Source organism: Physeter macrocephalus, chromosome 6, assembly GCF_002837175.3.
Source record: "Physeter macrocephalus isolate SW-GA chromosome 6, ASM283717v5, whole genome shotgun sequence".
Taxonomy (NCBI): Eukaryota; Metazoa; Chordata; class Mammalia; order Artiodactyla; family Physeteridae; genus Physeter; species Physeter macrocephalus.
In genome coordinates, this window is record NC_041219.1 from 71,544,521 (window position 1) to 71,557,357 (window position 12,837).

Genomic DNA, 12,837 nt, shown 5'->3' on the forward strand with positions numbered 1-12,837 from the left:
CTGTGAATTACATGGCTTTTATTTCAATTACTTAAGGTTAAAATTCATCCCTTATAGCTCCAGAAAGTCTACCCTAATGATTCCATCTTTGGATTTCTGCTCCTCTCTCTCCCCAGGTTTTACCATCTTGGTCCTGACTTCCTGGATCTCTTGCTTAAATGACTACAATGGTCTCCTACCTTCCCCTTTTAGCTTCTCCCCTTTCAATCAACCTCATACTGCCAGCAAAGTAACTAATTAATCCAAGGCATAGACCTAATCACCACCCACATTCCCTTAAAAAACAAACAAAAATTTTTAATGGCTCCCCAAGTCCTGTTAAGTCTAATCACTAGCATGAGATTCAAAGTCCTCTTTACAGATTTGAACTGTAAAGTTTCTTTATGTTGTAAACAGCCCACCATATCTTTACAGTCATTATCTCCCTTTTGTATACCCTGTGCTGAATCCAAACTTACCCAAGCCAAAAAAAACACCAGGATCTTAAATATATACTAGTTAAGCCCTACCAGTATCTAACATCTCTGCTAGGAAAATCATCCTTTAAGATCCAGCTCAAATACTGTTTTGTTTATGAAACTTTCTTTCTCTTTTCTATGAACCCTCATAGAACATCAGGTTGTAGCTCTTTTGTAGGCTTTTTGACATTACATCTCACACTATATAATATTTGGTTTTGGATCTTCAAACAATTCATTTAGCACAAGCTATAAGCAAAGCACTTTGAAAAGTATTTTAGGGATACAGTGGAGAACAAGACAGATTCATTCAGCAAAATGCAAAGAGAAAAAAAATTTTTTTAAACTGGAGTGGAAAGTGGAAAGTCATTCAAGCAGTTGAAAGAACTCAAGGGCCAAATAAGATAATGACTGACAACTAGCATATGGATTTAGTGTGATGGAGATAACTGATGACCTTAGCAATGGTTGGCAGGATAGGAGTAGAAGAGGACTGACGAGCAAGAAGGAAGAAAGAAAATGGAGACAGTAAGTTAAAACTTTGGGGAAACAAGTATATGAAGGGAGTGGTAGCTGGAGAGAGAAGTAAGATCAAAGGGAAGTTTTTGTTTATTTATTATTTAAGAGGGGAAACTTGACATGTTTAACCATTAAAGTTTCCAATAAAGAAGAAGTTGAAGATACTCAATTGAAGAATCAACGTTTTTGGAACTGCCAGAGGAAGTAGGTTTAAGCATGGGGGAGGGACTGGCCCTTCCAGGAGAAGGAGAACCTCCAAGCAAAAAAGGGACTGGAATCACAGCAGATTCAACAATTTTAGGTGCATATGTGAAGCTGAGGCTGCATACCCTCTCCTTCAAAAAACAGTGTCAAAGAGTAATTTCCTTATTTCTCTGTTTAAACATAAACCTGATTCCTATTCTTATGACTAAAAGGGAAAGAATTTAGAATAAACAAGAATTTTTAAGAAAGTTATACTAAGTATTCATAAGCAAACAAATTTATATATTTGTTTATGAAAACAAAATATATATTTATTACATGAATATTCTAAAAGTCAAATAATGAAAACCTAAGCTTATATACCTACTTATAGTTTTAAGATAGTTTTTAATGCATTGATTCAAAAGTCTGACACATTTCTAGCAAACAGTTATTGGGCAATTGGAAACTGCTGCCCTAAGACTGCTAGGAGAAGGCACTCCCACCTCCTCAATTCCTTTTTCAATAATCACTTTGATTCTTTGACATGACAGTAATAATAATTTTAGAAATAACCCTTCCTTCCAAATATCAATAATACCTTCTATAACCTAATTTTTCTGAAAATAAAAATGAACATTTTCCTCTGTTATTTACATAGTATATCCCTATTTTTCCATTTATATTAAAAATGGTCACTTCTAACGTAAGTGATTCCTAATTCAACCAATTTTTATTTACACATTGCACACATTGGTTTAACAAATGTAAAGGAACTGCAGAGATAACAGTAGCAATGCACTTCTCCTTATGGGAGAAGCAGGGTTCATCATTTAGCAGGCAAACACAGGTTAAAGACCCCAAGTCGTCCTCCTGGTAAGTTTCAGAGCTGGTTCCAGAATTCATGCCCTATAAGTCCTACGAAGCTGTTTTTGTTTTTTTTTTAATCCATGTTTCCTTCTCATGAATAGTCTTATCAATCATGTGATCATTACAATAAACCATAACATAATTTTCAAGTATTCTCCCTTACAACTAGGAGATAAAAATTCATGACTTCTTTATGGACTTACACAAGGCTATGTAGTTTTGGTTGAAATTAAAAATGACAAACAAATGGAAAATTCATCTATGCAAAGTAACTAACTGGACACACAAATTTCTAAATATTACATACTCTTGTCATTAATGTGCCTATTATGAAAAAATAAGTTATACAGAACCAAAGAACATGATTCAAAATCAAAAGAATTCTGCAAATTAAAGACATGAAAATGAAAAATGATAGCTCTACTATTTAACATGAGCTCCCTGAACACAATCATCAGTCAAAATCTTAATCAGATAATGTTGCCCTAATCATTGTTAAAGTCTATTTTCATTCATAATTTATATTCTGTGTATAAAGAAAGAAATTTTTAATGTTTTACCCAAGCTGTAAGTCCAAGTGATCCTTAAACCCTGAGAGCCACATCATGCCCCTTTATTGGCTGAAGTCCCCTTAATGATTCCCATCTCACTCAGAATAATAGTCAAGGTCCTGCCGTGGTCTACCAGGCCTTATAAAATGGTCATCACAACATCCGACCCTTTCTCATCTCTTACTTGTCCACTCCTAACTCTCTCTGGCCACAGTGCCCTTCTTGACGCTCCTTCAACATACCAAGCACACTCATTATACTTGTTCTTCCCACCGAATGTAACTCTCTTCACCCATATATCTAAATCATTCCCTCTCACTATATTCAAGTCTGTGCTCCGTTCTCTCCTTATCAGAAAGGCCTACCCTAGACATGGTATTGGATACAGTCTCCCACCATTCTCAATTTACTCTGCTTTATTTCCTCCTTAGTATGTATCTCCATTAACATATATATTAAAATCCTGGTGTTATGTTTTCCTCCACTAGAATGAAAACTCCAGAAGAGTAGGAACTTCTGTTATATGTATGAATGAATGATCATCTTATCGTTTCATCCAGCTGAATAGGGAACTTCTCCAGAGAAACAACAATAAAAAAAATCTTAACGTCTTGAGTTCTTCAAATATCAATACAATTCAAAGTGAAGTATGAGTATCAATGGTATTCTTTATCAAATATAAATCGGTGAAGATGACAAATGATGATGGTATTTTTTTGTGTGTGTACAATGTTGTGTTCAGTTGTTTGTGTTCCATAACCTGTAAGGCACGTAATTCAGTGGGTCTGCATCATATCAAGAAACATAGATTAATCTCTGTTACTAATATTTCATGTGACAGTGGGAAGCAATGTAGGTTTGTAAAATAGATGGATTAGACTGAAGTTCTTTCTATGCGTAAAGACTATAAGGGATCTGTGAGGTCTCTTCCTTCTTGATCTTACTTCCAAACATGCAAAACTCAAACAACTGTATTCAATTTAACATCAATATATACATACAGCTGGATGCCAAGAAAATCCACTACTTTTGGCTTCAATTTATTTCTTTTTAATGTTTAGTTCAATGATATTTATAAACTGAAAATTGGGAGATGTTTACTACCAGAAAACTCTTTATACACATATCACCAAAAAGTGGTTCTCAACTCTGCAAGAATCAGTGCAGACATATTTACAAACCCAATTACTTGGGCACATCATTCTAAACACAGCTTTTTGCAGGACTCTTTCTTAATTTAGCCAAGAGCAGAGACCCGAGATTATGTAATGCATCAAGATATACTTGAAATTATCTTTCCTTTAAGCTGGAGAATGGTGTTCTCTCAAGACGCATACAATAATAATCTGTTTAGTCCATAATTCTAGAAAATAACTAAATCCCTGAAGCATCCTGGCAGAAGAACTTTAAGCTTAGATACTTTCTGAATAAGTCATTTCACCTGAAGAGATGTGATCAGACTGAAGAACAAAGCTATTTATCTCTCTGTGTGATGGAACCCGAAAAGCCCACTGGTAGTTGCTCTCCAGGAGGCCTGGAATGTGGAGGAGCTAAGTCAAACTCCAGGAGAGTTGTGGAAGTGGTAACACTAGAGGGGTAACAGAAAGGGAGAGGACCCCCAAGCTTCTATAAATAACTAAGCAATAGTAGCAAGAGTTGTAATCACTATTTAAGACAACTGGTAGTCTTCCTTGAAGCAGGAGATGAACACAAGCCATCAGTCACTCATGGTGACACTCAGGGAAATGGGGACTGCAAAGGCCAGCATGGCTGCATCCAGCTTACTGAGGAGTTTGACTTACACTAAACTTTCCACAATGGCTGACAAATGCTCACAGTAGACCCTTTAACTAATTTACCTTCAATTTACATATGGTAGTCAACATTCAGTAGTTAAAATTAGCGTTGGTAAACCAATTGACTCTAAGAGCATCAAGAGCTTTTAGAGGTGTCCCTGTGCCCAGAGAACAGGGCAGAAAAGAAAGGAAACTTGACTTTCATGACCCCAGTGTTCTCCCACTACAATTACATAATTATTAACATTGTATACGTTTTAAAGTTTTGATTCTGGAAAAGTCATCAAAAAGTCTTCATTTCAAAACAGTTTACACCCTAAAAAGGATAACAGAAATCAGGGTAACTGTGTATCATATTAGGTATGAAATCTTCTTCTATTCCTGAAAATCTCTTCAAATTATTTTTTCATCTTCAAATCCTAAAAAGAGAATGCCTAAATGCTGGACTTATTATCTAAAGGCTTTAGTCGTTACTTGCAAAACTGAAGACCACACCAAGTAAGCATGGATAAGAAATAAACAAGTGGCAAGAGAACAAGAACTCCAAAATTAATGACAAAAGAATGATCAGCAAATGATAATAATACAATGTTCTGACCTGCTGAGTCTGCAATCTCTCCCACTCCTGATGTCCTTGATATTATCTATTTCTTGCAATGCTAAGAAAAAAATAACAAAGAAAGACAAGTATTTAGGGAAAAATCAAAGTAATTCCAAAATACTTAGGTGAAAAAAAATTAAACATTATAAAGAGAGTTAAGATTTCTACTACATAACTTTGGAAGAAATATTAAGTAATTTCATTCTAAAATATCTTCTAGACCAGATTCATAGCCACACGTCAGACTCATAGGACTATGCCAGTTAATAGCTGATGAATGAATAATAAATGAACACTCAAAAAACAAACTTTCATAAATGACAGGCAAGATATAATGATAGTTGAAATGTAAAAAAAATGTGAACCAATTATCTTGAAGCTGTTTCAATTAAATCACTTTTAAAAATTTTATATTATTAATTCAGTCACGTAAGCACATGTGCATGTATGTAGCCTATGATCACCCTGGACCCAGTTTTACTGAGAGAAACAATTTTAACCATTCTTATAGTCCACGATGATTAACTTAAAATATACGTATAATGCAACCTTACTTACAACTATAATACTTTAAGGATAACAAGCTAATGAGCACTGAAATTTATTAACTACAGGCTAGCACTTACCAAAGCGCAGTGCTACATTGTACTAGGATACTAAGTTGTATAAGAATAAAGGGTTTACAAACTCACTGGATAATTTCTACGTTAGAACAATAAAAACAAAAATAGCAAAATAAAACCAGACACACTGTATTGTTACTTAGTCACTTTAACTGAACCAGATCCCAAAGACCAGTATTTAAGCATTGGTCCCATGACAGAAGAGCTTTATGTCTTTAGAAATTTATCTAACCTCTTTGAAGGTTTATTTTCTTGATCTGTAAAACGGTTTCATAGCCTTGATATAAATCCAAAAATTAAAAAAATTTTCAATACATGTAACTATATTATCATTATTTTATTATTTATTTATCAATATAGAATTTTTTAGTTTTTTTTCTTTGCGGTACGTGTGCCTCTCACTGTTGTGGCCTCTCCTATTGCGGAGCACAGGCTCCGGACGCACAGGCTCAGCGGCCATGGCTCATGGGCCTAGCTGCTCCGCAGCATGTGGGATCTTCCCAGACCGGGGCACGAACCAGTGTCCCCTGCATCGTTAGGCGGACTCTCAACCACTGCGCCAGCAGGGAAGCCCTAGAATTCTTTTTTATAAGGGGAGGTTCATTATCTATCCTTAGCTTTTTAAACTTTGGCCTCAGAATGATTATGGTTTCAAAATGGTTTCAAAATGTTTAAACATTTGTTAATGACTTTTATGATCTTGAAACATGATTATTAAAATTGTATAAATATAAATTACATAACATTTATGCCCTAGGAGGGTATAGTTGAGTGTACCATCAAGCAGATTATGTGGTTAGTATTTTATTTTATTTATGTATTGTTAATTAATTAATTAATTTTTGGATGCATTGGGTCTTCGTTGCTGCACATGAGCTTTCTCTTGTCACGGAGAGTGGGGGCTACTCTTCCTTGTGGTGTGCAGGCTTCTCATTGTGGTGGCTTCTCTCGTTGCAAAGCATGGGTAATAGGCACGTTGGCTTCAGTAGTTGTGGCATGCGGGCTCTGTAGTTGTGGCTTGTGGGCTCTAGAGCACAAGCTCAGTAGTTGTGGCACACGGGTTTAGTTGCTCCACACCATGTGGGATCTTCCCAGACCAGGGATCAAACCTGTGTCCCCTGCATTGGCAGGCGGATTCTTAACCACTGCGCCACCAGGAAAGCCCTGTGGTTAGTATTTCAAATAAGACGTCAAAATGATACACTCAGGGTAACAGAATTCTACTTCTAGGATATTGATCTAACATAGAGTCAGAGATTTAGAGATGATCTGGACCAGGTTACCTGTATAACTTTTGATTATTAGTTTATATAAGACTTCTCTCATTTTTGAAAGAAACAATAATTTGGGGTGGTTTCTGGGGTACCTAAATTCTTTTAAAGGCTACAAAATAGTAAAAGAAATTACACAGCAAGACTAAGTGGGATGTATCCTAGGAATGCAAAGTTGGTTTAATATCTAAGTATCAAATAATGTAACATATCATACTAATAAAATAAAACACAAAACAATACAATCACCTCTATAGATGCTGAAAAGCATTTGACAAAATCCAACACCCTTCCATGATATAAACATTCAACAAACTAGCAATAGAAGGGAACTTCCTCAACCTAATAAAGAGCATCTACAAAAACCTCACAACTATCATACATAGTAGGAAAAGACTGACTGGTTTCCCACTATGATCAGAAATAAGACAAGGGTGTCCACTCATGTCACTTCTATTCAAGACTGTACTGGAGGGAGACCTTCAAGATGGTGGAGGAGTAAGACACGGAGATCACCTTCCTCCCCACAAATACATCAGAAATACATCTACATGTGGAACAACTCCTACAGAACATCTACTGAACGCTGGCAGAAGACCTCAAACTTACCAAAAGGCAAGAAAATCCCCACGTAGCTGGGTAGGGCAAAAGAAAAAAGAAAAAACAGACAAAAGAATAGGGATGAGATCTGCACCTCTGGGAGGGAGCTGTGACGGAGGAAAAGTTTCCACACATTAGAAAGCCCCTTAACTGGTGGAAACGAGGGGAGGGTTAGGGGGAAGCTTCAGAGACATGGAGGAGAGCTCAGCAACAGGGGTGCAGAGGGCAAAGCAGAGAGATTCCGGCACAGAGGATCAGTGCCGACCAGCACGCACCAGCCCGAGAGGCTTGTCTGCTCACCCACCAGGACGGGTGGAGGCTGGGAGCTGAGGCTAGGGCTTCAGAGGTCAGATACCAGGGAGAGGACTGGGGTTGGCTGCATGAACAAAGTCTGAAGAGGGCTAGTGCACCACAGCTAGCCAGGAGGGAGTCCAGGAAAAAGTCTAGACCTGCCTAAGAGGCAAGAGACCATTGTTTCGAGGTGCACCAGGAGAGGGGATTCAGAGCACGGCCTAAACGAGCTCCAGAGACGTGTGCGAGCCGCAGCTATCAGCATGGACACCAGAGACAGGCTGCTCCTGCAGCCACCAAGAAGCCTGTGTGCAAGCACAGGTCACTATCCACACCTCCCCTCCCAAAAGCCTGTGCAGCCCGCCACTGCCAGGGTCCCGTGATCCAGGGACAACTTCCCCGGGAGAACACACAGCACACCTCAGGCTGTTGCAACGTCATGCCGGCTTCTGCCACCACAGGCTTGCCCGCATTCCGTACCCCTCCTTCCCCCTAGCCTGAGTGAGCCAGAGCCCCCTAATCAGCTGCTCCTTTAACCCCATCCTGTCTGGGCGGGAACAGATGCCCTCAGGCGACCCACACGCAGAGGTAGGGCCAAATACAAAGCTGAACCCCAGGAGCTGTGCGAACAAAGAAGAGAGCAGTAAATTCCTCCCAGCAGCCTCAGCAGCACTGGAGTAAATCTGCACAATCAACTTGATGTACCCTGCATCTGTGAAATACCTGAATACACAACAAATCATCCCAAAATTGAGGCGGTGGACTTTGGGAGCAACTGTAGACTTGGGGTTTGCTTTCTGCATCTAATTTGTTTCTGGTTTTATGCTTATCTTAGTTTAGTATTTAGAGTTTATTATCATTGGTAGATTTATTTATTAATTTGGTTGCTCTCTTCCTCCTTTTTTGAATTTTATTTTATTTATTTTTTTACACAGCAGCTTCTTGTTAGTTATCCATTTTATACAAATTAGTGTATACGTGTCAATCCCAATCTCCCAGTTCATCACAACCATCACCACCATCACCCCTGCCACGTTCCCCCTTTGGTGTCCATACATTTGTTCTCTACATCTGTGTCTCAATTTCTGCCCTGCAAACTGGTTCATCTGTACCATTTTTCTAGGTTCCACATACATGCGTTAATATACGATATTTGTCTTTCTCTTTCCGACTTACTTCACTCTGTTCCTCATTCTTGACACAGAGCTTTGAAAACCCTTGGAATTCCCTGAGTGGCAGGTGCGACTTTGTTATGCTATGAGGTGACTCTTGTCAGAGTTCCCAGATAGCTTCAGGCTGGGAGAGCATGTCAGAAAAAGCAACCAAGTGATTTGAGGGATGGAACTTTGAGACACCTCCCACCCCCATCCCCTGATCCTCCCACACACAACCTCTGGGGAGAAGAGATTGAGAGGCTGGAGATTGAGTTTAATGACATAGCCAATGATTTAATCAACCATGTCTATAATTATGTCAATAAAAACTCTGAACAACAAGTCAGAGAGCTTCCTGCTTGGTGAATACACTGATGTACTAGGAGGGTGGCAACCCTGCCTCCACAAGGACAGAAACTCCCACTCCACAACCCTTTCGGCCTTGTTCTATATACCTCTTCATCTGGCTGTTCATTTGAATCCCTTATAATAAAACAGTCATCATAATTAAGCACTTACATGAATTCTGTGAGTCATTCTAGTGAATTACTGAACCTGAAGCAGTGTCGTGGGAGCTTCCAAATCTGTAGCCAATTCAACCAGGCAGAAGTGTCCCTTGCCTGGGGACCCCACTTGCAGCTCTCTTCTGAAGTAAGGGCAGTCTTATTGGGGACCTTAGCCTTTAGTTTGTGGGATCTGGTGCTAACTCCAAATAGTTAGCATCAGATTGATTTGAATGATAGGACACTCAGCTGATGTCAGAGAATTGGTGCTGGGACATAATCATCTTTTCAGCAAATGGTTCTGGGAAAACTAGATATCCACATGCAAAAGAATGGAATTAGATCTTTACTTCAAAACCGTATAAAAAATTAACTCAAAATGGATCATATAACTAAACGTAAGAGCTAAAACCATAAAACTCTTAGAAGAAAGCATAAATATTTGTAACCCTGAGTTTGGCAATGGTTTCTCAAATACAACACCAACAGATAAAATGAGTAACAAAAGAAAAAAAATCAATAAATTGGACTACATCAAAATACAAAATGTTTGTGTTTCAAAGTACACCATCAAGAAAGTGAAAAGGTAACCTACAGAATGAGAGAAAATATTTGCAAATCATAGATCTGACAAAGGACCTGTATCCAAAATATAGAAAGAACTCTTAAAACTCTATATTAAAAAGTCAAACAGTCCAATTAAAAAATGGACAAAGAATCTGAATAGACATTTTACCAGAGAAGGTATAAAACTGGCCAATTAGACTATGAAATATACTCAACATTAGCCATTAGGTAAATGCAAGCCAAAACCACAATGATATACTGCTTCACATCCACTAGGATGGCTATTTTTAAAAAAGAGATAATAACAAGTGCTGATAAGAATGTAGAGAAATTGGAACCATGTATGTCACAGGTAAGAATGTGAAGTTCTGCAGGTGCTCTGGAAAATAGTTTGGTGGTTCCTAAAATGTTACGTACAGAGTTACCATATGACCCGGCAATTCCACCCCTATGTACTTACATACACAAGAGAAATGAAACATGTGTCCATACAAAAACTTGCACCCGAATGTTCATGGTAGCATTACTTATAATAGCCGAAATGTGGCAACAATCTAAATGTCCATCAACTGATGAATGGATAAGCAAAATGTGATACATCCATACAATGGGATATTATTCAGCCATAAAAAGGAATGGAGTACATGTTACAGCATTGATGAACCCTGAAAATATTATACCAAATAAAAGAAGCCGATAACAAAAGACCATATATTGTATGATTTCATTTATAAGTCTAGAATATTACCTATTCTATAGATTTACCATCTATAGAAACATGAGCAGATTAGCAGTTACTTAGAATTATAGGGAACGGAGATTTATGGGGTAATGGGAAGCAACTGTTAATAAATATGTAGCTTCTTTTTGTTAGATGAAAATGTTCTAAAATTATACTGTGGTGATAGTGAACAACTCCTTGAATTTACTGAAAAACACTGAATTGCACACTTTCAATGAGTGGATTGTATAGTATATAAACGATAACTCAATAAAGCAGTTTTTAAAAAATTACACAGATAAAACAAAGACACGTTAACACATTATCCCCATTTTTAAAAGGAAAAGTACCCACATCTGTCTTGAAAAAGTCTATGTTAAGATGATACAAAAGAAATTTTATATTTTGATAGATTATTGCTTGACAGATAACATTAATGGCATGCCAAGATTAAATACCAATAATAAAATAATAGTAAGGTGTTCTACTTTTAAACTAGTCTTCAGAGATTAGTCTTTCAATAGAACTCAAGTATTATAATAAAATCCAAGTATAATTTTCACTTTTTCAGGGCTGGTAGTGTAGAAAAAAATTTTTTCATCCAAAGTATGGTGATAGCTCAGAATACAATTTGTTAAAAGCCGTAAATCATGTAGACACTTTTGTGATTTTAGAATTCTCTACTTAAGAATGACTGTTAAAAAGGAATACTTTAGCTGCCAAACAAAATTAGATAAGTATGTGAGGAAACATATACTTTGAAAATATCAAGTTTCAGAGACATAAAATTCAAGTTTACCAATCCTATCTATTTAAACCTTCAATTTTAATATGAATTCATTTAAACAAGTACTCAGAGGCTACGTTACCCTACGGGGCTATCTCATATTTACCCAATTTCAATGATATAATAAGAGTTATAAGATTAAGCAATCTGATCAATTCTAGTTACACAACCTAAAATGACTAAACTCTTTGTCAGTCAATACATGTTTGACTATTCAAGTATATTTTCTGCCATCGAAATTTATATAAGGTCTGCTGCCTTCTCTTAACTGTGCAGGCACATTGCTTCGAGTTCAGTTGCGAATCTGTTGAGTAGCAACCATCTATCTATTCATCTATTCAACAAAAAAGTTACTGAGCACTGATCATAAGATACTGTTTATATAATAAGGCAGAATGGAGAAATAAAAAGAACACGTTTTGAGATCATCTAGACTTAAGTTCAGGCCTCGACTTATTATAGGTGCCAAAACCTTTCTGAACCTTAGTTTTCTCATTTTTAAAGTGAGAATTAATTAAATTAATAAATGTTACAGAACCCAATAATAAATGTTAATTTCTTTTTTCAGCCTAATTTGAAGGCTAAGAAGATTAATTGGATATGAATTCTGCCTTTTATAAATTAACAGTACAGCAGACATTATAATGTATATAAGTAAATTAAATAAGGTGAAAAATTATACAATAGAAATTTCCAGTGATAAAATAAGAAATGAGATGATCCATACCAGATGTACATAACATGGCATCATCATTAACAACAAATAGAAATAGCATTTATATAGTTGATTACCAAGCTAATTAAATAATTTTCAAGTGAAAAATGGAAGATCAATAATCTTGGTTTGTTCCAAGGAAATTCTGAGTAATTGCAAGTAAAGTTTAATGTTAGAAGATTATAACGTTCTAGAAGATTATATATAGAAAAGATTCTCATTTATTAGTATTGTTTCTTATGATAATGAATAAAAATGCCACATTTCCTCTATCAAGAATTTGTTAATTCTGGCTATCCCATCTCCAGCCTATATGGGTGACCACTGGCAAGTTACTTTAAGTCTCGGTTCCTTCATTTCCTCATCTGTTAAACGGGAATTAAAATCATGCATGCTTTATTGGGTGAACAATAGAATAAAATGAGTGCATGTCAAGTGCACGAGTGCCTAGTCCATTAAGTACCTAACACTGTAGGTATTCAAACAATGTTCGACAGTCTTATCCCTCTTATTATAACCTTTCACAACATAGCAAGAACATGTACAGGCATTTTAACTGAATTTTAATTACCATTCAATGGGAGGTGAAATATCATAGCAGAAAAGATTTTTGCATGCATATTGGGA

The 12,837-nt window shown here is 36.7% G+C and overlaps 1 protein-coding gene across 2 annotated transcripts in view; it reads right to left on the bottom strand.

Annotated features, from left to right (window-relative positions):
* The window catches only part of SOX5 (SRY-box transcription factor 5), a 1,009,763-nt gene that overhangs the window by 661,459 nt on the left and 335,467 nt on the right, over positions 1 to 12,837 (bottom strand). For both annotated transcript variants that reach the window (XM_055085506.1, XM_055085507.1), the window contains one exon: positions 4,976 to 5,036. The gene's annotated coding sequence lies outside the window, so the exon portion shown is untranslated. The remainder of the gene's footprint in view (positions 1 to 4,975; positions 5,037 to 12,837) is intronic.